This window comes from Ptychodera flava, chromosome 9 (assembly GCF_041260155.1).
Source record: "Ptychodera flava strain L36383 chromosome 9, AS_Pfla_20210202, whole genome shotgun sequence".
NCBI lineage: Eukaryota > Metazoa > Hemichordata > Enteropneusta > Ptychoderidae > Ptychodera > Ptychodera flava.
This window is the reverse complement of record NC_091936.1, coordinates 38,097,366-38,121,242: the sequence shown is the minus strand read 5'-3', so window position 1 is coordinate 38,121,242 and position 23,877 is coordinate 38,097,366. Positions and strand designations below refer to the sequence as shown.

Below are 23,877 nucleotides of genomic sequence, written 5' to 3'. Positions count from 1 at the left end.
GTTCAAAAATTATGTAGTGATATAATTTCGATATTGTCATTTTGTAATCGATACTAATGTTAAAATTTCTTCACAAACATCATTAAAACTATACATTCGATAGATATGGATCTTAAGTCTTGATATTTATTAAAATTAACTCATTTGCTAAGCGTTTTATAATTGCTTTCTTTAGTTTAAGTGAATTATATAATTTTTATTTATTTCTAACGCAGCCATTTTAACGTCCGTTTCCATGGAAACAAGCGTGGTGACCCCCATTTTTTATTTCATTTTTGCACTTGCACAACTTCCAAGGATATTTGTGCAAAGTTTCAAGAAAATGACACCACAACTTAATTTTGACGTAATTCGTAGTACTTCACCTTAACGACATTGTCATCAATAATTTGAGTCAGACATTGTGAATACGAAGCAAGCTTTCAACTTTCAGCGATAATAAAACATTTACATAAGCTTATTAGTCTAGTCGGAAGGTAGGGTTCCCATGCACCCCATGGATGTATTTTTTTAACCTACATTTTTGTAATCCTTAGGGTCTATATTTAATGAATTTTGATGTTCCCAAAATCAAATAGTGTCCCATGGGGTTCATTTGGCGCCATCTTTGCCGCCATCTTGGCCGCCATCTTGGATTTCAACAATGGGGTAGGGGTCACGTATTTACCGCTCAACGGAAACAGAAACAATAAAATACTATAAACGTTACATTTTTAGAAAGCTAAGATCATGGCCTTTTCATTGATATATAACTTAATAGGGATAAATTAATATTCGAATGTCGATTAGACTTTATATCGGCCATTGACCGTAAATCGTAAAATTTGCTAAATTTCACACCCAATAATTAAGTTCCCGTTCCTCCAAACAATTTTTCATAAGGTATTTATATATTTTTTGGAAGAACTCAGTGCAATAAACAAGAAAAACAACATTAAAAGTATGTGTCTTGAGATTTAGTGGGTGCTTGGGCTTGTTTTCTTATTACGCGGTATGCCATATATCCGTGTGTAACATAAGGGGTAGGGGTAATGTTTCCCTTTCTGTTTCGAATCATGAATGATGAAACCATATAAATGTTACATTTTTTGAAAGTGCTGCATCAGACCTTTCTAAAAATATATAGATTTATGGGAAAAAAGTTGCATATGTAAAAGTTACAAAGCTTAAACCTTTCAGTTTGTGTCGATTTTAAGTGATTTTTTAAGAACGAAATTACAACATATGGGGTAGGGGTAATGTTTCCCTTTCTGCCTCGAAACATGAATTATGAAACCATATAAATGTTATACTGTTTGAAAGTTCTGATGAGGGCCTTTCCAGACATGTATAGTTTTATCGGGAAAAGTCGCATATTTGAAAGTTACAAAGCTTATGCCTTTCAGTTTGTGTCAATTTTAAGTGATATTTTAAACAAAATTATAATATAAGGGGTAGAGGTAATGTTTCCCTCTCTGCCTCGAACCATGAATTATGAAACCATATAAATGTTATACTATTTGAAAGCTCTGATGAGGGCCTTTCCAGACATGTATAGTTTTATCGGGAAAAGTCGCATATTTGAAAGTTACAAAGCTTATGCCTTTCAGTTTGTGTCAATTTTAAGGGATTTTTTTGAACAATATGCACAAAACAGTTAGTCCGTTGGCCAGGTATCGAAATCATCCCCTCTAAGGCATTTTACCCACTATGATTTTTTCTTAACTTGTGTTCTCAGCTGTCATAATCTGCTTATTTTCCATTTAACTGATGGTGTGTAAGAGTGTAACGACTTAGTTTGTAGGGGGCTGTCACGTCCTCAGTAGTAAAATAGGAATGGGTTAGGGGTAACATATTCACCGCTAGTCGGAAACAAAAAGCAACAAAGTACCATAAACAATACATTCTTAGAAAGCCCAGATAATTCTCTTACCTTTGGTATACAACTTAATGGGGATAAATCAATATTCAAACATCGATTAGGTTTTGAATTGTCCATGAAATGTAAATTGTAAAATTTGCTTAATTTCAAGCACAATAATTAAGTTCTTGTTCCTCCAAACAATTTTACAAGGTATTTATATATACGATGGTTTCAACCGGGACTCGAACCCACAACGCACGGCACCCAATCACCTAGCGTAGAGGCCAACAGACAAACCAGACAAATGCAGAGCCATGCCCCAAAACGCCCAACCTAACTTGGCACTAATCATGATCCCAGTCCATTTCGAGCCGGGCTTTAAGGGAAGTGCGGTGGCCTTTGAAAGACCCTTTGGTTTGGTTTTGTACCGTAGTATAGGAAGAAAACCCGACCTATCGTCGCTGCTGTGAATGTTTGTGTTGTTTTTAGCCTCTTTTTTGCCTATTTGAAGAATCGTCTTTGCAGCCTTCCATCCTGCGTTCTGTGTAGCGAGTGTCTTCGATCTCTCTCTTAAGTTTGTGATGTACAACTGTCTTGTGTCCCGGTGCTTTATTGGGTGTAGAGGTAAATAGTTAGAGATCAGGGTGATAAATTGGTTGCCACAGTGTCTTTCCAAGTGTTGCCACTTTTGAAGGAATTCAACACTTGTTATTTTGGCCTGGTAAGTATTCTTTAAGGTGTACCTGTAGGCTACGTGCTACTGAATAGGGGCCACTTAGGTTCAAACACATTCGATACTCTTTGCTTTCGCTTATACCCCATTGTATGAGTAACTGGGATCGGAAATGGGAAAGGCTTAATTAATATCCATCTTTGCTAATATTAATTCTCGTTTGGCTTACAGATGGCCACCTCTACTTGTTTCGGTGAAAATTTGACTTTCAATTGGACAAAACATTGAGTATGACTTTCTTCTGTGTGTTATTTAGGCCTATGAAAAATATGAAAATTGCATACATATTGCTGTCAAATATCTCAAATCTTAGATTGTAAGAGATAGGCTTAGGCTTCCCTGTAATCATACAAATGAGACAAGTGGGAATTTATTGGAGTAGATTACTGTAATCGAAGAGAATGGTTGACACTATGGAAAGACTTATCTCGGACTGCAGGGACCTGACTATGAAAGAACAGCACAGAATACTTGCCCTATGTATGAACTGTTCATGTATAGTACAGGCAGTACTGTACAACATGGAATGTAAAACATACAAATCAAAGAAGTGGCAAATTTTCTCAACTTTTCACAAAGTTTATATTCCATCATTACTATCAGGATTAGGATTTTCCCAATCTATAAATAAGCTATTACTTGATTACACCTTGATTCAGCATGACTAATATTTTGCATTTGCCACGCAAACAGCCATGCCCGTCCTGGGATCGCGAACAATGCCTTTAACGAAGCTTTTGAACGCCTTTTGTGAATTGTGTAAGAATGTCCTCTCTGTGGAGTATAATGTGTGAAGCGGTTGTCTAGCTCGTTTGACTCTGATGATCATGTTGACTTCTTTTTTCTCAGCTGCTGGCTGATCTAACTCGAAAGTTAGATCAATCTAGTCTCTCTGATTCGATCATGCTGGTGGGAATGGTATCTTCAAGCATTGACCCTAAAACGTCCGTTTTTAGGGTCTATGCTTCAAAGACGTCAGGGTCTAACATTTGTTAAATGTCATCCATGATAAGAAACTAATGATAGATTCACTCACAAGGCATTTTAAACATTGAGGTGTCAATGGGAATATAAGCCTTTTTAGTAATTTTCTGAGGTTTGTCTCGCCTTCTTATTGCTTGGTGTAGAGAGTGTTTGTTCGCCTTCTGTTTACTATTTAGTTGCGTAATTTGAATGCGTTCTGTGACATTTGGCTTTTCGGGTTTTAGTTCCAGAATTATTTTGCTATTGAATTTTAGTACCAAGTCGAAAATGTAATCCTCATTGGGAGTATATAGTTTTCTGCGTTGTAAAATAATTTCGAAAAATTGGTTATGATCTCTTGTTTTCTGGTAAGGAAAGTAAAGTGTTGTCGATCCATCTATCTTAGTATGGAGAAGCTATATTGTGGATTAATGGTGATTGGTTTTGAGCGATAAAATATTCTCTCGTGTTCTCGTGTGGTATTAAAAGTAATACTATTAATAGTGAGCTCTGATTCGCCCAGACGGTCACGTGACTGTGCATATATTTATGATATACTGTACAGTTGGCCATTCCTATCTCCAAAGTGGGTTTCTTTCACATCGTTTTTATTTTCATCACAACTTTCAATTACTAATATAATATAGCGATAAACAACTCCTATAAGCTGGGTACACCACTCGAGCTCGGTTTTGACCATTTCACTCCTTATACACACGAGTGGAGTTCGTGCGTATATGTTGTTTACCGGTCGAAACCGTGTGGTATCCTTTCCAAGTGGTGCTTTATTGCTTATATATCTCTCGCGATACAATTAAATAAAAAGGATTGATTGTTGCTGCTGTCATATCAACTTATAATTAGCATAACGACTATGACATCCAATTTAGTGTTTGTGGGTTTGAAATATAATTTTTGACATATTATAGCTGTTAACTTTCTTTCCCTAATTTGCGTTATTGAAATGAGTAAAACGTCTCTTATTTACCACCATTTTAACTTTTTAGTGCTATTTTAATGCCCTATAGAGTATTTTTCTATGTTCCTTTTAACAAGTAAATGTCAGTAAAGTAACACAAACTTTTGAGTTTAGGCATTGTCACTGCATAATTTTTTGAGTTTACCCCATCAAGCCATATCTTGTTGGAAAACAACTGCGTTAGTGTTTCAGAGATATGATATTTATGTGGCTTCCTTATTCGCTGCGTTTGGTAGGAGAGGAAACATTACCCATACCCCTATCCCTTAAATGTATATTATAGAGGGGTGTACGGCATACCATATATTGCGAAAACAATCGACGTATCCCATAAATCTCAAGATGCACACTTTTAATGTGTTTTTTTCCTTCTTTATTGCATGAAGTTCTTTCAAATAATATATAAATACCTTGTAAAAATTAATTGGAGGAACAAGAACTTAATTATTGGGTTAAAAATTAAGCAAATTTTACAATTTACATTTCATGTCCGATATAAAATCTAATCGATGTTTGAATATCGATTTATCCCCATTAAGTTGTATACCAAAGGTAAGAGAATTAATTGGGCTTTCTAAGAATGTATTGTTTATGGTACTTTTTGTTTTTGTTTCCGACTAGCGGTAAATATGTTATCCCTAACCCATTCCTATTTTACTACTGAGGGCGTAACAGCCCTTCACAAGCAAGTCATTACACTCTTACACACCATCAGTTAAATGGAAAATAAGCAGATTATGACAGCTGAGAACACTAGCTAACAGAAAATCATAGCTGGTAAAATGCCTTAGAGGGGATGATTTCGATACCTGGCCAACGAACTAACTGTTTTGTGCATATTGTTCAAAAAAAATCACTTAAAATTGACACAAACTGAAAGGCTTAAGCTTTGTAACTTTCAAATATGCAACATTTCCCGATAAAACTATACATGTTTGGAAAGGCCTATTTCAGGGCTTTCAAATAGTGTAACATTTATATGGTTTCATAATTCATGGTTTGAGGCAGAACGGGAAACATTACCCCTACCCCTTATATTATAATTTTGTTTAAAAAAATCACTTAAAATTGACACAAACTGAAAGGCATAAGCTTTGTAACTTTCAAATATGCGACTTTTCCCGATAAAACTATACATGTCTGGAAAGGCCCTCATCAGAGCTTTCAAACAGTATAACATTTATATGGTTTCATAATTCATGGCTCGAGGCAGAAAGGGAAACATTACCCTACCCCTTATATTATAATTTTGTTTAAAAAATCACTTAAAATTGACGCAAACTGAAAGGCATAAGCTTTTTAACTTTCAAATATGCGACTTTTCCCGATAAAACTATACATGTTTGGAAAGGCCTATTTTAGAGCTTTCAAATAGTATAACATTTATATGGTTTCATAATTCATGGTTCGAGGCAGAAAGGGAAACATTACCTCTACCCCTTATATTATAATTTTGTTTAAAAAATCACTTAAAATTGACACAAACTGAAAGGCATAAGCTTTGTAACTTTCAAATATGCGACTTTTCCCGATAAAACTATACATGTCTGGAAAGGCCCATTTTAGAGCTTTCAAATAGTATAACATTTATATGGTTTCATAATTCATGTTTCGAGGCAGAACGGGAAACATTACCCCTACCCCTTATATTATAATTTTGTTTAAAAAAATCACTTAAAATCGACACAAACTGAAAGGTTTAAGCTTTGTAACTTTTAAAAATTTAACTTTTCCCCATAAATCTATATATTTTAGAAAGGTCTGTTGCAGCACTTTCAAAAAATGTAACATTTATATGGTTTCATCATTCATGATTCGAAACAGAAAGGGAAACATTACCCCTACCCCTTATGTTACACACGGATATATGGCATACCGCGTAATAAGAAAACAAGCCCAAGCACCCACTAAATCTCAAGACACATACTTTTAGTGTTGTTTTTCTTGTTTATTGCACTGAGTTCTTCCAAAAAATATATAAATACCTTATGAAAAATTGTTTGGAGGAACGGGAACTTAATTATTGGGTGTGAAATTTAGCAAATTTTACGATTTACGGTCAATGGCCGATATAAAGTCTAATCGACATTCGAATATTAATTTATCCCTATTAAGTTATATATCAATGAAAAGGCCATGATCTTAGCTTTCTAAAAATGAAACGTTTATAGTATTTTATTGTTTCTGCTTCCGTTGAGCGGTAAATACGTGACCCCTACCCCATTGTTGAAATCCAAGATGGCGGCCAAGATGGCGGCAAAGATGGCGCCAAATGAACCCCATGGGACACTATTTGATTTTGGGAACATCAAAATTCATTAAATATAGACCCTAAGGATTACAAAAATGTAGGTTAAAAAAATACATCCATGGGGTGCATGGGAACCCTACCTTCCGACCCGACTATATGGTTATATTCTAAAAAAGGACGGCTTCATTCACATATTTAATTTGTTTTGCTTTGCAAATGATCGAAATCTTGTATTGAAAACGGCACTATTGCTACGGTTAATAGCTTTGCTCATAGACTTTAAAAACGGACGTTTTTAAGGTCTATGCTTTGCTGGATAGCTTTACGACTGTGTGCAAGTTGCGTCGAGATCTGTGCTCCGCCCAGGCTTCGACATTTTCGAACTTTCAACACGGCGAAAACACAACCACTGCAATCAAGGAGGCGTTGGCTGTTCTGTACACAAGATTTCCGTCAAAACAAAACAGAATGTTATAAAAAGAAACGTAAAGCGGATATTTTTGAAACATTTTCTCATATGATGGGGCACATTTGAAGCATAGCATTCAATTTAAAATTAAATTCACCGATAAAAACACTGACTGAGCTTGAAATTTGCATCGAAAGCAGTCGTCGCCATCTTGAAAACAACGCCCTCGTGTGGCCACTTGACACTATTTTAATCGTCCGCTACGGGGTTTCGCTGGGTGTGGGGTGAGATCCAGTTGTCAATTACGGGATTTCTGCGCGCATCTTTTTTTTAGTGGGCCACGGAGTGGTTTTTATCCCCATCATCATTTCTACCCTACCCCTGATGTTTCTATTGCCGTATGGCACTACAACATTGTAAATTTTCATTAGACTGGACACATTCACAGAAAGTATTTGTAACCTGACAGTGATTTTCTTCCGTCGTGACTTCGCCGTTTGCTGTTTAAAGTGTACCCGGTGCCTTTAAGTATCCACAAAATTTGTATGATATGCACTTTGTATCGTAATCAAGTCCTTAGTTTCATTGCAAAAGGCATAATCTCATTCGTATCTTCCAGGATCATGCCGTGCATTTCATCCTCATCCTGTATCATTCCATTTAAGTGATGCAATGAGTTGAACTTTAAAAGAACTAACATTCGACACTTTGAACTTGGTTTATATTCCGATACTTTTCATTTGAAAGAAGTACATTTTACGCCGGTTACTTCCTACATGTCCTTCCAATGCACACAATATTTCTGCTGAAATAACACATGCAGCGCATTTTTAATATATATGTGCTATATTTCCACATCACCATATGCTTGATTTCGAAAAAGAGGACTTTGCAGAGCTGGCGATTCCACATTAAGATGTGAACCAAATGAACTTAGAGTTAAAAGCTCATACTCTATAGATGCTCGTGCACAGAGCAGGTGACTTAACGTGTCACTATCCATTATAGTTGCTATTCCTTTGGTAAACAGATTGACGATGGTAAGCGAATTCACATTTAAAGGCATGTTATGCTTTGTACATATTGGTACAACAGCTGCGTTCACGGTTAACCTTACACATAAAGCTTGGCTGTACACTTAGCCTGCGGAGCTCAGATTTGTTCGACCTTGTCGTTCGGTGCCTATTTGTCTAAGCTAACTTTCATTCTCGAGGTTTCATTCTCAATAGTTTTAACATCCACAATAAATGTAAACCATATTTCAAATATACAATCGCGATGATTTGAGTAATTAGAGATAGCTTCCCACTATCTCACTAGAAAGATAACATTAAATAGGTATTTTCTACATTTGACCTAGTAACATAAACATTTCTTCGATTGACTTGGCTTTGTGTTAACACAGTTTGTTGAGCTGTTTGTGGATTATACAAACCATCAATTATATCGCGTACAACAAAGAACTCAATTTGCTTTGGGAAAATTTTGCAAAGCCAGTCCAATCGGAAAGTATTGTTCTTTCCAAAATGATAAATTATCACTATAACACTGGCAACCATTTCAAGAATTGACAATCGACATAATGTTCTAAGGCGCTGAACAACAACACAAAATCAACCATCTGTCTATCTGTCTGTCTGTCTGCCTGTCTCTGTCTCTATCTGTCTCTCTGTCTGTGTCTCTGTCTGTCTGTCCATAGACCCTCGAGAAAAACTCGAGGGTCTGTCTGTCTGTCTGTCTGTCTGTCTCTCTGTCTCTCTCTCTCTCTCTCTCTCTCTCTCTCTCCTCTCTCTCTCTCTCTCTCTCTCTCTCTCTCTGAGATATGCTGTTTTTCGAAAGTTGTTTCAAATCTAACATGGTCGGGATATGTGCTTGAGGTTGAAGGTTATTTTCAAAGAAGCAACAACCCCATAGAGACTCAGCATGAAAAGCAAAAATACAACGCAATACAGTCACTATCTATGTATCTATTTATCTATGTATATAAGTATCTATCTGTCTGTCTGTCTGTCTGTCTATCTACCTACCTACCTGTCTGTCTGTCTGTCCGTCCTCTAGCTATCTACATACCTATATACCTACCTACCTACCTACCTATCTATCTATCTATCTATTTATCTATCTTCAGTTATTCTCGAAAAGTGTCTGCGACCAACCTCGATGAGACAGCAAACAACCACAAAGTACAATCACCTAGATTTAAAAAGGCTTCACACAGTATTTTCATCGACTTTGAAAGGCTTTATCAAATAATATTAACTCAATCTTGATAAGAAAGTCATAAAAGGGGCACCGAAAATTAAATTGCGATTAACTATGGTTAAGGAACAGGCCGAGAACTTGAGTTGTACCGCGCACTAAAGGCAGTGGGGGTCATTGAACGAAGTCTTTATTTTCTATTGCTATTTTCTCGACCGAAAGTTGACTTTAAACATATCAAACACTACGCCTAATGGTAGACATGGAAAACGTGTAGTTTCTCGATGGTTTCATTGTAGAAAATCGATCAAAGTCTATTCTATCAGTTTTTTCCCCAGAGAATAAAACTGCCATATCAAATACATATCTAACCAACAATACAACGAAGGTTAAACATCATTCATGTTAAAGTAGACATGACGATTGCAATTTATATTCATCAATCGTCTGAACTTGAGTGAAGAGCACTGCGCACGAAATTTCGCACGTCGATTGGACAATAGGACCAAGAATTCAAAACGTTTACTTAAAATGTGAGATACTGTAATATCTCAAATGTTACAGTGGATTAATTTGAATAGTCTAAAGCTTGCACTATATCACTTTTAAGAAACTTCAAGTTCTATCAAACACGAATAATGGACACGATTACAGCCTTTAAATTTGTATTAAAATCAACAGACGGAAAATGCCAGAAGACCTTTTCAAATTTTAAATAATGTATACATTTTTATTAGGGTTATTCAGTAGGGTATGACGATAAGCAGCTCGAAGACATCAGTTTTAAACTTGTGCTCATAATTTCCTTGAGCGAATCCTAAACTTTTCTCCAAAATAAATGAAAGCCAATATGCATTATTCAGATTAGGGAGAAAATTTTCTCATGATAGTGCATCCGTATTGTACATTCAAAATGGCCTCGATTCACTTCAATTATCTATAAGAAAAAAAAGACATAACAGCAACATATAAAGTCGGTTTTTTTACGATTAAAGAATTATAATTATCCCTGAATGATCTCACCTCAGTTCTGGCAAGTATGTTCCCTAGGGCAGTAATATTAATAGAAAGCTTCTGTTCCATTTGAGAAGCTCGTGAAAGATCCTCGAGGTTTGTTTCGTTCTTGTTAACATTTAAAATAAGAGTGCAAAAAAGAACATGCGGACGAGCTGTTCTTTGCGCACAGTTCTTTGTTCTTTGAATTCAATGTTTATGCATTTAGAGAAGCGCGTTAACACCAGCAATTGGCAGGATTATATGACATGTTCCTTTCCTTTGCCTGCAACGCCCTATTAGATTATGGAATCTTCTTAAATGCATGGCATGTTGTCGAGTCTGTTGTAAGAGCACACTGCTAACGTCATGGAAAGATGATACCCAAAACAAGGTAGGAAGAGAACAAAACAACGCAGACTGATGAGATACGCTTTGCGGTGCATGAAGTACTGCGAGACGCGGTCACGATACACGGGCAAAATTAGACTTCAAACTCAGCACTTTTGGGGCTACCCAACCAAAACATCCGGATAAAAGCCCACATTCCCCGGGCCATTTACACAATCATATGCAAGAAGGATCAGTGTCTATGGAAGTATTCTTAAATTTCAATGGCAAAATGTTCTTGATGGTTCGACATCTTTATGTTTTGTTGTTTCAATGTTAGTGATATTTCATGTAATTCTGAGAGGAATGTCGTGACACGAAAGGTGTATTGTATATATTGTATTTTGCTACATACTTTGTTGAGTCGCTGAGAAGTTGAAAACGAACACCCATAGCTCCTTGATCTATCCTTAACACTTGTCGTCACACAATCCTACGAGGCTTTATGCACGAAAGAAAAGGCTTGATACTGTTCACTATTAAGAAACGTAATCTGATACAAAATGTGTGAAAAGGTCGAACTTTAATTCCTTTCCAAGCTTCCCAGACCCTTCCCAGACCCTCAGTTAAAATCTTGCCGAGCATAAACCTACAAACATTTGTACTATAGATTTTACTCTGTCTGTCTGTCTGTCTGTCCGTCTGTCTGTCTGTCTGTCTGTCTGTCTGTCTGTCTGTCTGTCTGTCTGTCTGTCTGTCTGTCTGTTAGTCTTGACTGTTTTGTGTCTGTCTTTGTCTGTCTGTCTGTCTGTCTCTGTGTCTGTCTGTCGGTCTGTGTGTCTGTCTGTCTGTCTGTCTGTCTGTCTGTCTGTCTGTCTGTCTGTCTGTTAGTCTTGACTGTTTTGTGTCTGTCTTTGTCTGTCTGTCTGTCTGTCTGTCTCTGTGTCTGTCTGTCTGTCTGTGTGTCTGTCTGTCTGTCTGTCTGTCTGTCTGTCTGTCTGTCTGTCTGTCTGTCTGTCTGTCTGTCTGTCTGTCATGTCCGGTCGAAATAAATTCTATCAATACATTCTACTTTTATGATTGAATCAAATTTACTTCAATATTCTCCTTCTCTAGACGAGATACTTTTTTTGAGCTAATATTTCAAAGAGAAATGTCAATCAAGGACTTCTCTTTCCGTCGTTCGAGTAGTTCCCATAGCAACCGTACATATCTATAGAGTGTGGTATGTGTATATTCTTCACGCGTGACTCCTTTTTCATCGATATGTAATTTTTCTCGAAAGATTTATTGTGAAAAGTTGGATGCTATTGGCGATTAACTGTATACTCTCTGTGAAGTCTGAAATTATTTGTTGATGAAATGGATTGGAGTGAACTTCTCCGCAGTTTACTTATTAATATCCTGTTTTCTACGCCTGCGCTAGACGGTCTACGTTCACAACGGATCTCTTCAAATTTTACACAGAAAGGTAGTCAAACTGCCCCGCCGCTTCCTCTTGTTAGTGACCGTGAACATTTACAGCTATCTTGCAACCTTAATTCCGGCAACTGTATCTCAACGTGTTGTCAAATCACACGAGGGTATATTCCTGAGAACGGATTTTCGTGACTTCAACCGGCAACGATGGGGATTCAGGTGGGAAGTTTATAATATCAGGGAAAATAGTAGACATTCAGTGGCTAAAAAAATAAACGCAGACATGAAAATTGTATGTTGAATTGCCCATCACTGAAGAAAAGACCGCGAAAACATCAAATGTACCAAGCTGCATGCATTACAACGGCACTGTGTGAACGCGACTGCATTCCTTTAATTCGAATTTTAAAGATTATTGAAATACCGCAGAACTTCAATCAAATTGTGATCAAATTACCTGCTCTTACCTTTCATCACTGGGCTTGTAAACACCTCTGGTTCAGAGATGAGCGCACTATAATTGTGTACACACGGCGAGCTGTGAACAAGGATAGCATATACTAGTGTCCCGCGTAGATTTCCCAATCGTTCGCGTTGTTTGTTGGAAAATCAGCTTGTAAACCTAGGTACGTATGCCGGCTCTCAGCTGGATCTGTTGTGTGTTCTGTTTGCACTTTGCTTGGGAGTCGTTTATGATTGGTGCAAATTCAGCCAATGGGGTGCGTGTTAGTTCTTTGCACAAGCGCGGCGCTATTGCAGCGGATTTGAAATGGCAATAATGTCCAGCATTGTATCATCTGTCAGTCACAGCACCTCTGTAGCAGTCACGCTAATTCTTTTGCCCCGGAAACGACATTAATCGGTCAGGATCTCCTTAACGATCCCTGCATGAGTTCCCTGCCTCACGATCCGCGACGAATGTTGAACACGTACAACAAATTAACGTTAAAAATTATCAGTCCCATCAAAATTTCTGTGTAAACGGCGACACTCTGCTATATTGATGTGCATTTTCGATCAGGGAGTCGATTCCTCTGTTTCAATTGTAAACACGTGCGCGACCCGGGTTAAAGTCGAAGACCAGAATACGATTTACCTTCGTTTAGCAGTCATTTAATGTAAATAGACAGTCACTCACTGTCGCACAGATTGATAATTTGCTTTTAATGGGCTTTCGGTGTTTTAACTTGCCCATTGCCTATTCTCGATTACTCAGCATTTACCTAATGAGGATTCTCTCACTGACTGATAGAATGTCCCAAATGATCATTTATCTCCCAGGTCAGTAGTTCATCTCTTGTCGTTTAAGGCATTTCATCAAGGCAACAAATCATACTAATTTGTACACTGAGAAATCCATTTCCAACGATTGTTTTTGCACCGGCAAATAATTGATAAAGAACGTATCTATTATGACTTATGGTGTTGTCATTAGTTATGGTAGGGCACTGGAAGCAACTTGATTTGAAAATTGTAACTTTCAGTAGAAGCAATACTTAATTTGGAAAAACACGAGATAATTACAGGATGTTGGGAATACATTTAAACTGATCAAAAGACGAAAACAATTTTGAAGGTGTGTGTCCCGTGCATCGAATGTGTTGTAGGTCGACAAAGGGAGATGCTTGAGTATTCCTACCCTCTAAACATATAGAATTGCCAGATTTCTACAGAGGAGGTGTCGCCCAGTAAATTCCGCAATATCGACGTATTTTTATGTTATTTTAGGTGATGGTTATTTAATTTCATTACGTCCAATGTGTTTGGAAAAGTTCTATCTACTTTGTAATTGCGGTTTTGAAATTTGAATGTTCTTCCAGAATTCAGTTAGCAACCACCGAATATGTAAAAACCAGTGTACATATAACGACATACAAAATTGACCTAATATAAATACTTGGTGAAAATGATACTTAAAGCAATATGGTAGAGTGGCTGAGTATTCCGTAGTTCTCACAGGACTAGAAAGTAAGAGTGTGTCCTTTTACAATGCTGCCAAGCGACAAATATTGTGCTTGCTATATCGATGACGGTATTTAGATTCTTCCGTCAAAATTTGACTTTGTTTAATCTTTGTTTTACCGATAGGACCCTGAGCGGAGGCATGCTACACGATACAGGTCATGTCGTTTAAACGGTGTTGTAGAAGAAGCAAGAGTGAGAACTGCAAAAGTGAACCGATATACCTCCAAATATGCAGCGAGAACCGGTCTTATTAGGAATCCATTCACTATGTACTTATAACGTGAGTTGACTTGGTTAAAGGTGTCGGTGGTTCTTCGAACGCTATCCAGTATTTTTTCATCTGACTTCATCAACAACTATACGAAGAAATGATCGTCGCATCACAGGCCCTCATTTTCGAAAAGGAACTCCGTCGACGAGCGAGACTATGAAACAGTCATAATTGCTGTTTATTGATCGTCGTAAGCATGCGTCTGCGTAACCCCGCGATTTTGCGTGATTATGTAAAAAACCCATATCGATACAATTTCACGAATATCACTCCTTTGTTCGATAATGACGGTTTTGAAACTGATGGAAGAGCTAATTTACATGCTTAGCACTTGTGACCCTTTAGATGGTATACCGTTAACATAAACATATGATGGATATTTTAGACGGGGCCAAAATGACAGAGCTGAGTGGATCTGTCGTTTTGGACACGTAAAGAAATGTTTTGGGAAAAGTAGTCATGTTCATACGTGCCAAAATCACAGAAAACCATTAAAATTGTAAATGAGCCAATAATTAGTCTGCCACGCTCATCTAATTTACTAGACCGGCATGCTTGACCACATTTAGGCCCATAAAGTTTACTGAGTTGCGCAATTACAATAAATTGCTCAATATGCAAATGACCTGATAATTCGTACATGTTGACTGCGCCCACTGAACTTTAAGACTCGGTCTCTTTACATTTGATCCAGCAATTTTTGGGGTATGGCCGATTACACAAATGTATTAGCTATACAAATACCATAAACTAAGCAGACCAATCCTTTAAAAAGTCTAACCAATTCTAGATCTTTTCATGATTATGCTATGTATCAAATTGTATGACATTTTCCCCTAAAGTCTTCTGGCAATGTGCAGTCTTATTGATTGGCTGAATATCATCGACATTAATGAATCATTTCAAAATATGCAGTAATGTACACGACAGCCTACAGGTCAGCTATAACCTTTCGAGCATCCGCACATTAACCCCTGGCTTTTAAAATAATCTTTGCCTAATAGTATGTATCTGCGCATAGACAGAATGTCACACCTAAAATCAAAGTTTCAAATGAAACTCTTATCGGTAATATGCCGCTTACGAGCTGAATTTTTCTTTCATTTTGTATAATGTCAATATTTTTACGATCAACGTACGGTTTTTGTTTATCTCACGAAGAATTAAATATGCTTCTTTTATGAAAAAAATCATTTTGCTGATGTTCTAAATACTGCAAGGTCAGGATTGTTACCTTGGACACTTGAACTTGACAAGTTAATGAACTGCTAACCTCTAACTGCGATCTTTGTACAGTACAATAGGCTTACACATATGTATAGCTATTCTATTTTTCGTCACTGAACACTGTAAATTCAAAGAAATGAACGTGAATGAATGAATGAATGAATGTATGTATCATCTGAGTAATCTCACCCACAACAGTAAATATTATTTTGTATGGGTATAATATTCACTGAGAATTATATTGTGATCGAGCCAATGATTAGGATGAAAAGAAAAAAAAAGATATAACTGTATCTACCATTCTTTACATATTTCTTCATCAGATGGATAGGCATACACACATACGATAATAAGACATTAGCTCTTCAAGCATGTTTGAAGAGCCCAACATTCATTATGCCAACAACGCGAAACGTTGTTGTTTCAACGATTCGACAAACGCCAGGTAATGAACCAATTTCAGTGGTACTCATAAACAAACTCCACTCTAATTCCCGAGACATATATAGGCGTCAACATTATTAGTAAAACACAAATGCCAAACGACATAACTCGCTTCCGCACGATCGAGACATCCAATGATACATTAACTATTCTATAGCTTGTTTGTGGTGCCTCTGCTCGCTTCCTCCCATTTGATGTACGCTGCAACGTGACTTACAAATATACGCAAATAATTCCCTCGTCGGATATTTTCTACTGATAAAGTTCGTTGACTTCTTTCACAAGTTGTGGGTACGATGCAATTATTTTGGTAACCTTTGTTACGGTAGTATTGTTGCAATTGATGTGTATCAACAAAGACAGTACAGGTCTCGTTTCCATTATCTATGGTTTCACTCAGATGTATTTCTATCTGCTATAAGAATTCACGTCTGTAAACAATTCATATTAGCCAGATCATTTGTGAATAGTGATTTCGCTTTACTCCAGATAGCTTTTAGTTGCATTCGTGCGACCTTTAGAAGGATGTCATCATAAACTTTGCTGTAACTTTATGCCTTTGTCGTGACGACTCGGGAACGCTGACCCTCAAGTGTATTGTCTGGTTTACTTTCTTTCATTCCTCCCAGCTTTGAGAGAGCAATAAAGAGGGGCAAATGAGAGTGCAATATTTCGAATTAACGAGAGTCACTGACACTGAAATGTATCCACGAAAGACGACATTTTCTTCTTCTTTATTGTAAAACGACTTACTTGCTGATCAAGGCACTAAAACACTTGCACGTCAGATCGAACATGGCGTCGTGAGAGATTGACTGCTGACTTTAATGAAAGCTGACAGTAAAAGTCTGTTAGGTTATTCGTATCGCGAGGAACTTCTGCTCTCAATCATAGCGGTCTACTTCTTTACCTACCCATGCATGTTACAAATAAAACTGTAACATCATTTGTGTCCAGTAATCAGAATCGTACTTAAATTAGAATGCGATTTGGAGACAGATATTTGGACACTCAAATTTTCACGATGCTCTAAAGGTCTGCTACTTGTTTAGACACATTTCAGATCTGTTGAGTAAATGAAGTTTTTTGCCGTTTTATTCATGTGAAAGTCGAAATTTTAACTTTCAGAGTTACGAAAGAGAATGGTGAAACGTTTGCTTCGGGAAAACATAGGCAAAAGGTCGAACGATTTTAGTTTCTATGCTCGCATCACCTTTACTGAAGCAAGGATAATGTGAGTTTTATAACTGTCGGAAACTCCCTATATTAGGAAAAAATTACATCGAGACTCATTTGTGGAAAAAAAAACTTTAATAATCGTAATCTCGATCATTAGATTATTTATACAAATTTGTTTGTCATATGTGAGAAACCGATTCCTGCGATTTCGTGAGAATTTGGTTTGCTAGTATAGCTATCACCATGACCCTACTCTTCGGAACAGTTAAGCCAGTCGGAATAGCTCAACACTCTGTATAATTGTCGGCAACTCCCTATATGCGGAAAAAATTACATCGAGACTCATTTGTAGAAAACAAGTTTAATAACCTTAATCTTGATCATAAGATTATCTACCCACACAGGTTCCTTGTCATCTCTATCAATTACACTGTGAGCGATTTCTTATGTTTAAAAATTGAACTGTCAGTCAGCTTTAATCCCTTACGGATTTCGAAGGTCACGTTTGGGTAAGAAGAAAAGGCCCTCGCCTTTGAGAATTTATTTTATAATCTCATGCGTATTGCTCTTAAGAGTTTTAAATTCATTTGAATTGGCTTCTTCTAATCAGGTCTAGTTAGATCAAGGGAGCACAGGTTATATTAAGTTTATGAACCCAAAATGGAAATGTTTGAGTGTTAGTCTACAACACAACTTTACATGATTTAAAGGCTAAAGGACGTCAGGAAATATGGTTACTGCTATTATCACTGTTCGTATAAATATATAAATATTTTGGCCAAAAAACAGATGTATGAACACTTTTAATGATTCGTAACAATCATAATATTTGTATCTTTAGTAATTCGTATTAGCCTGACATAAGACATGTTACACTTTGTTCGCTGTTCTGGTCGATTTTTTTGCTTTATTTTTATTTTTTGCGCGCATTCTACACTCGATTTTAGTTTTGTAAATATTGTTCTTTGTTTGGTTGCCCTGTTGTTGGCATATATATATATATATATATATATATATATATATATATATATATATATATATATATATCTTGTACTTATTGAAAAAAGTCACGCGTATATTTTTTTGTATATATTTCTTCTACTCGTAAAGTCGAACGATATTATCGAAAACTGACGAAGCCAGTGGCAGACGAATTCTGCATTATTACTTTTTTGCGTTTAGATTGTTAAAGTCTGGTGACGATGAGTATGACCTTTGAATATGCAAATTGATTTAGTTTTTGCATTTGCATTGGAGCATGAAAATTTGATCACGGCGACATAAAGCTGTCCCTTTACGATTAAAATCTGATAAACATCCCTATGAATTATTGCACCTCAGTTCTGGCTAGTGTGTTCCCATGGGCAGTAACATTATCCGGAATGTAATATTTAAAGAAGCTCGTAAGAGATCATGGAGTCTCCTTTTAGTTCTTTTCAACTTTGAAAATAACACTTTAAAGCAGAATTTATGGACGAGTTTTTCTGTGTGCATAGATTATGTTCTTCGAAAGTTAATGCAATTGGTGCAGCGTCTTAATTCTTGCACACCCTATCAGATTCTTGAATCTTCTATAAATGCACTACACTAATGTCAAACTACTTGTAAAATAAATTCACGCTGATTACGTCATGGATAGAACATGCTGAAACTAAGGTGGGATAAGCACACAAAGCGCAACTAGACAAGATACGCTTTGTGTGAGTGAAATTTTGGCAGACAAAGTCGCGATGTACGGCAAAATAACTTGGCACTTGTAGGGCTACCGAAGCAAAACCACGATAGAAGCCTGCATTATCCGGGCCATGCAAGAAGGCCAAGTGTACATGGAAGTATTCTCTAATTTTAAAGGCATACTGTCACCTGTTCCAAATTTGCCACAGTTACCATGGAAAGAGAAAATCTAACCAATCACAGATTTTAAGCAAGGAACGCCCTTTGACCATATATGGGCATATTTAGATTACAGGTGACTGTATACCTTTAATAGAACAATGTTTTGGATGTTCGACTTCTCGGTGTTTTCGCATTTCCATATGAATTACATGTCACGTAATTCTGCGAGGATCATCGCTATGCCAAAGATGCATTGCTGATACATTGGATTAGTCGCGTTATGCTTTACTGCTATGTTAGAAAGTGAGTGAGACCGTGCAATCACTCTCGAGCTGACAGGAAAACACATACAGTTCCTTGATCTAGCCATAGTAATTGTCATCCCACAATCGTACAAGGTCAAATAGGCGTACTAACAATAGGGAAGGCTTGATACTATATGCTATTGAGAAATGAAATATGATCTAAACAGTGTGAAAAGGTCGAACTTTGATTCCTTTCCAAGCTTCAAAATCTGTTCAAACGATATGATTTGCCAAAGGTATCGTTCGAGATTTGCTGAACCCAAGCCAACAAAAATTTGAAGTAGATATTACCGTCATGCTATTTTCCCTCCCTCAACTTTGTCTCTCTGTCTGTCTGTCTCTATCTTTCTGTCTCTGTCTCTGTCCATGTCTGTCTGTCTGTCTGTCTGTCTGTCTGTCTGTCTGTCAGTCAGTCAGTCAGTCAGTCTGTCTGTCTGTCTTTGTCTGTCTGTCTGTCTCTCGTTCTTTCTTTCCAAATGAATTCTAGCATTCAAGTCTTATTTAAAGATTGTAAGATCACATTTGCTTGATTTTCCTTCTTCTGTATACCTTCTAGAGATTCCAAGCAATACCTTTCCAAACCAAATCACTGTCAAATATTGTGTTGCTTATCATTGAAAGAGAAAATATCCATCAGAGACTTATTTTTCCGTCCTTTGATTAGTTTCCATGGTAACCGTACATATGTATAGAGTAGGGTAAATGTACAGAGTCACCACGCGTGACTCTTTTTTCATCGAGATGTAATTTTTCACGCAAAGATTCAGGATGAGAGTTGGATGCTATCGGCGATGAATTGTATGTTATCTGTGAAGTGTGAAATCATGTGTGAGTGAAACGGTGCGGAGTGAGTTTCTCTGTCCTTTATTCATTAACATTCGGCTGCTTGTCGTCTGGTTGTGCACTGTTCGACCTACTGTGCACATGCACAATGGGTTCTCCTGAAATCTTACACAGAAAAGTAATACCGCTTCCCCTTTCCGTCTTCCTTCTAAATGAAGAAACCCGGCTTATGATGATGTGCTAACATTACTTTTAACAGTCAACTTTTGTTCATTGCGTCAAGGTTAAGTTTCAAACAGTACTGTGAATTTTTCCCGAATGTTCACACTTCCTCGATTCAAAATTTAATTCAAAAAGCAGTTGGCTACCTTGGCTACTTGCTGGATATATTCCAGAGAAGGAATAACCGTGGTTTCGGCCGGCAATAAAGGTGATTGGAAATGATAATATCGGTGAAAACAGTAGGCGTGCACAGGTAGTGTTTGTATGTAATGTGTCAACTTTATAAAAACACTGTCTGGATTAAGGATTGATCGACAGGAGTGAAGCGTCACGTTTCACATTGCGATGTGTTGGTTGCAAAAATTAAAGCACACTGCAGAAAACGCAGAAAACGCTTCTTTAGTACAATTCCAATTTTAACATGGGAGGGGGGGGGCAAAGTGTAAAGGAGGCGAGATAACCGTCAGAGACACTTAGAGAAACAGGAAAATTCGTGTGTTGTCATACAGACATATTGCTGTATCAAAAAATCCAAAACATGAACAAAAAAAAAGAATATAAGGGAGCAAGTACTTGTTGTCAGTGCCCGAAACATTAGACGGGAAAATGATAGGTTGAATTGCCCAATAGGAAGCAAAGACGGAAAAAAGCGTCGACTGTATCCAGCTGCATGCAAACTTTATATTACAACGGCAGTGTGTTACCGCGACTGCATTCCCCTAATTTGGATTTTTTTTAAAGCGTCTTGAAATATCGCAAAACTTCAATCAAATTGGGCAAATTATCCACACTTACCTTTCAGCGGTGATTGCTATGAGTGCGTCAACGCCGCTGGTCAAGAGACGAACGCGCTAATTGTGCACACAGAGAAAGGCGGACAAGGATAGCATATATCAGTATCTCGCGAGGAGCTCACAAGGATGATCGCTGTTTGTTGGAAAATCAGCTTGTAATCGCAAGTATACAGGCTCCCAGCTTGATCTATTTTGTTTGCTCTCGATTTTGGAATCGTTTGTGATAGGCTGCGTTTGCTCTTTGCACATGCGCGGCGCTATTGTATCAGACAACAAACAGCAATGATTCCCCCACCTCGCATTATCCATCAGTGACAGCATCTTTGTTGCAGTAGCACTCGGAAAATTTGGGTACACTCTCCTGTTCCGCAAACGATGTTAATTGGTCATGATCTCCGTAATGTTCACCGCATGAATGCCCGCGACACGATCAGCCACGAATTTTAAGTAGTGACTGCACATCAACATTAAAATTATCAGTACCGTCACATTTGATGTGTAATCGGCGACAACTCTATTATATTGATATGCATTTTTGATCTGACGGTCGATTTGTCTGTTCCAATAGTAAGTATGACCTGGATTAAAGGCCCATATTACAATCGGAGTTTTCTTCATTTATCATGGAAACGTTTCATAATAATCAACACACAGATTGATATTTGAAGGCCTTTAGGAACAAGGGGATTTCGGGTACCTTAATACAGGACTAATGTGTTGAATTTTGAACTGAATGATGGGAGAGGTTAAAAGCAGAGGATACGATTGTAATAACATATTGCCACTTAAAAAAGTTTTTGCCATGCGACTATGTTTTAGTACCGGTGTCTTTCCTTATGGTGTTCTTTGGGATATGGGGGATTTGTCGAGCGTGTTGTCTACTTCTGCCTACAGTTTCAATGAAGGATTTTCACACAAATATTTAGATATTTATGGGGATGGCGAAATATATTCTCAAAATTTAAGGTTTTCTCAGCATCCGTAAAATTTTCTGGGCATGGGTATATGATCAAAGGTTAATACTCAATATCGTCAGTTTCTTGCCATTTGTGCTGCGTCAGACTTGCGACGTCGTCTCGTGTCTGACGCAGCACAAACTCATGCTGATACGACACAGGAACAGGCGATATTGTATAATAACATCGATTATTCAATCGTAGTGACAGATTATACTTATTTCAAGTTGAACGCTGTGAAATTCCATTCCAATCGTTTTTTGCAACGACAAATGAACAAATGATTGATGGAGAACACGATAACTCACAATTCACCTTGTTGTCATTAGTATTAGTAGGGTATTGTAAGCAATTTGGAAAGCGTAACTTTCGGTACAAGTGATATTTAATGTTAAATAACACCAGCTAATTACAGAGATAATGGGGACGCGTTTAAACTGAACATGCCGACAGAAGCGTATACCGTGTATCTATAGGATCGTAGGCGACTTTTGTGATGTTTGACTATTCTAACGTAGAATAATTGGGAGACTTTTGTCGGTGAAGTGACACCTATTAAATCCCAAGATATCGACTATGAAGTAAAGTGTATTGTTTTACGGAGCTGCCGTGCAACCAATGTCCTGCTAGCTATGAAAACGGCACTTTTGATAGTTTCGTCACGATTTCACTTTGTTGTATCATTTTCACACTGATAGGACCCTGAGCGGAGGCATGCAATACGACACAGCTCATATCGCTCAAATGATGTACATTATAGGTAGCGGGGTGAGACCATCATTTTGACCAGGTGTCCATTACAATACACATTGAGATCCATTTCTATCGACAATTTGTTCACATAATGTGACTTGACTTGGTGTGATTATGTCGATTTGGTTTGAAATCAAACCGTTCAGTTTCTACTTAAAATAGACTGGCCCCTCTGATGTCGCGCAATCCCCATTGTATACACGATTTTCTCTGGTAGATGTATAAAATTTTGACCATTATGATGAAGGTTGTGGTGGTTAGTTTGAGACAAGTCAGGTCCGGAGTAGCAGACTCAGTGCCCGCGATTGGTTAGTTAGAGTACTCCAGCATGGTGTTCAACGGTTGTGCCCCTATGGCGAAATGGGTAATTGGTAATAGGTACTTCATCCGGTAATATTGAATGAACGCCTTTTTGGATAATGGAATAAATATACAAACGGAAACGAGGATTCAATCCCGTGCCTTGAAAATTTCGTATGTAGTTGTCTTTCGTAGTGCTACTCAAACAGATGAAGAAGTATTTCCTTTTGCTTGTATGTGATAACCCAGGCATCACGAACATAATCTATAGCAGACAGAAACGTCATCATGTTAGAGGCCTATCGACATTGCCGAATAAAACACTTACTTGAAAAGGATTTCGGGGATATCATAACATTTGGTGGTACTACGTATAGTAAAAACACAAGAGTGAGAAAAATGAAACCCGGTTCTTGATTTAGCATAGTCCTAAATGGCTACTGAACTTCACATATTACAAATGGCTTTAAAATATGTCGACGTTAGCAAAACCTCCGCAACTTTAAACATTATTATGACGCTGTTAATGGACATTGCATTTAAAATATCTGCATATTTACCAATATAGGGGATGATATCAAGGGATCAAACAATGTCATAAACACAAAACATATGAGCGCTCGTAAAATGATCTTTGCTTTGAGTGACATCGATCATCATTAAACAAGTCACTGTGTGTACAATATTAGTTGCCAAAATTAAACGACCCAAACTTGAATGTCA

The 23,877-nt window shown here is 37.4% G+C and overlaps 1 protein-coding gene across 1 annotated transcript in view; it reads right to left on the bottom strand.

The window, feature by feature from the left end:
* Nucleotides 1–12,760, bottom strand: part of LOC139140908 (PDF receptor-like) — a 114,369-nt gene extending 101,609 nt beyond the window's left edge. The window contains exon 1 of the mRNA XM_070710386.1: nt 12,587–12,760. The gene's annotated coding sequence lies outside the window, so the exon portion shown is untranslated. The remainder of the gene's footprint in view (nt 1–12,586) is intronic.
* Between the last annotated feature and the right edge of the window lie 11,117 nt (nt 12,761–23,877).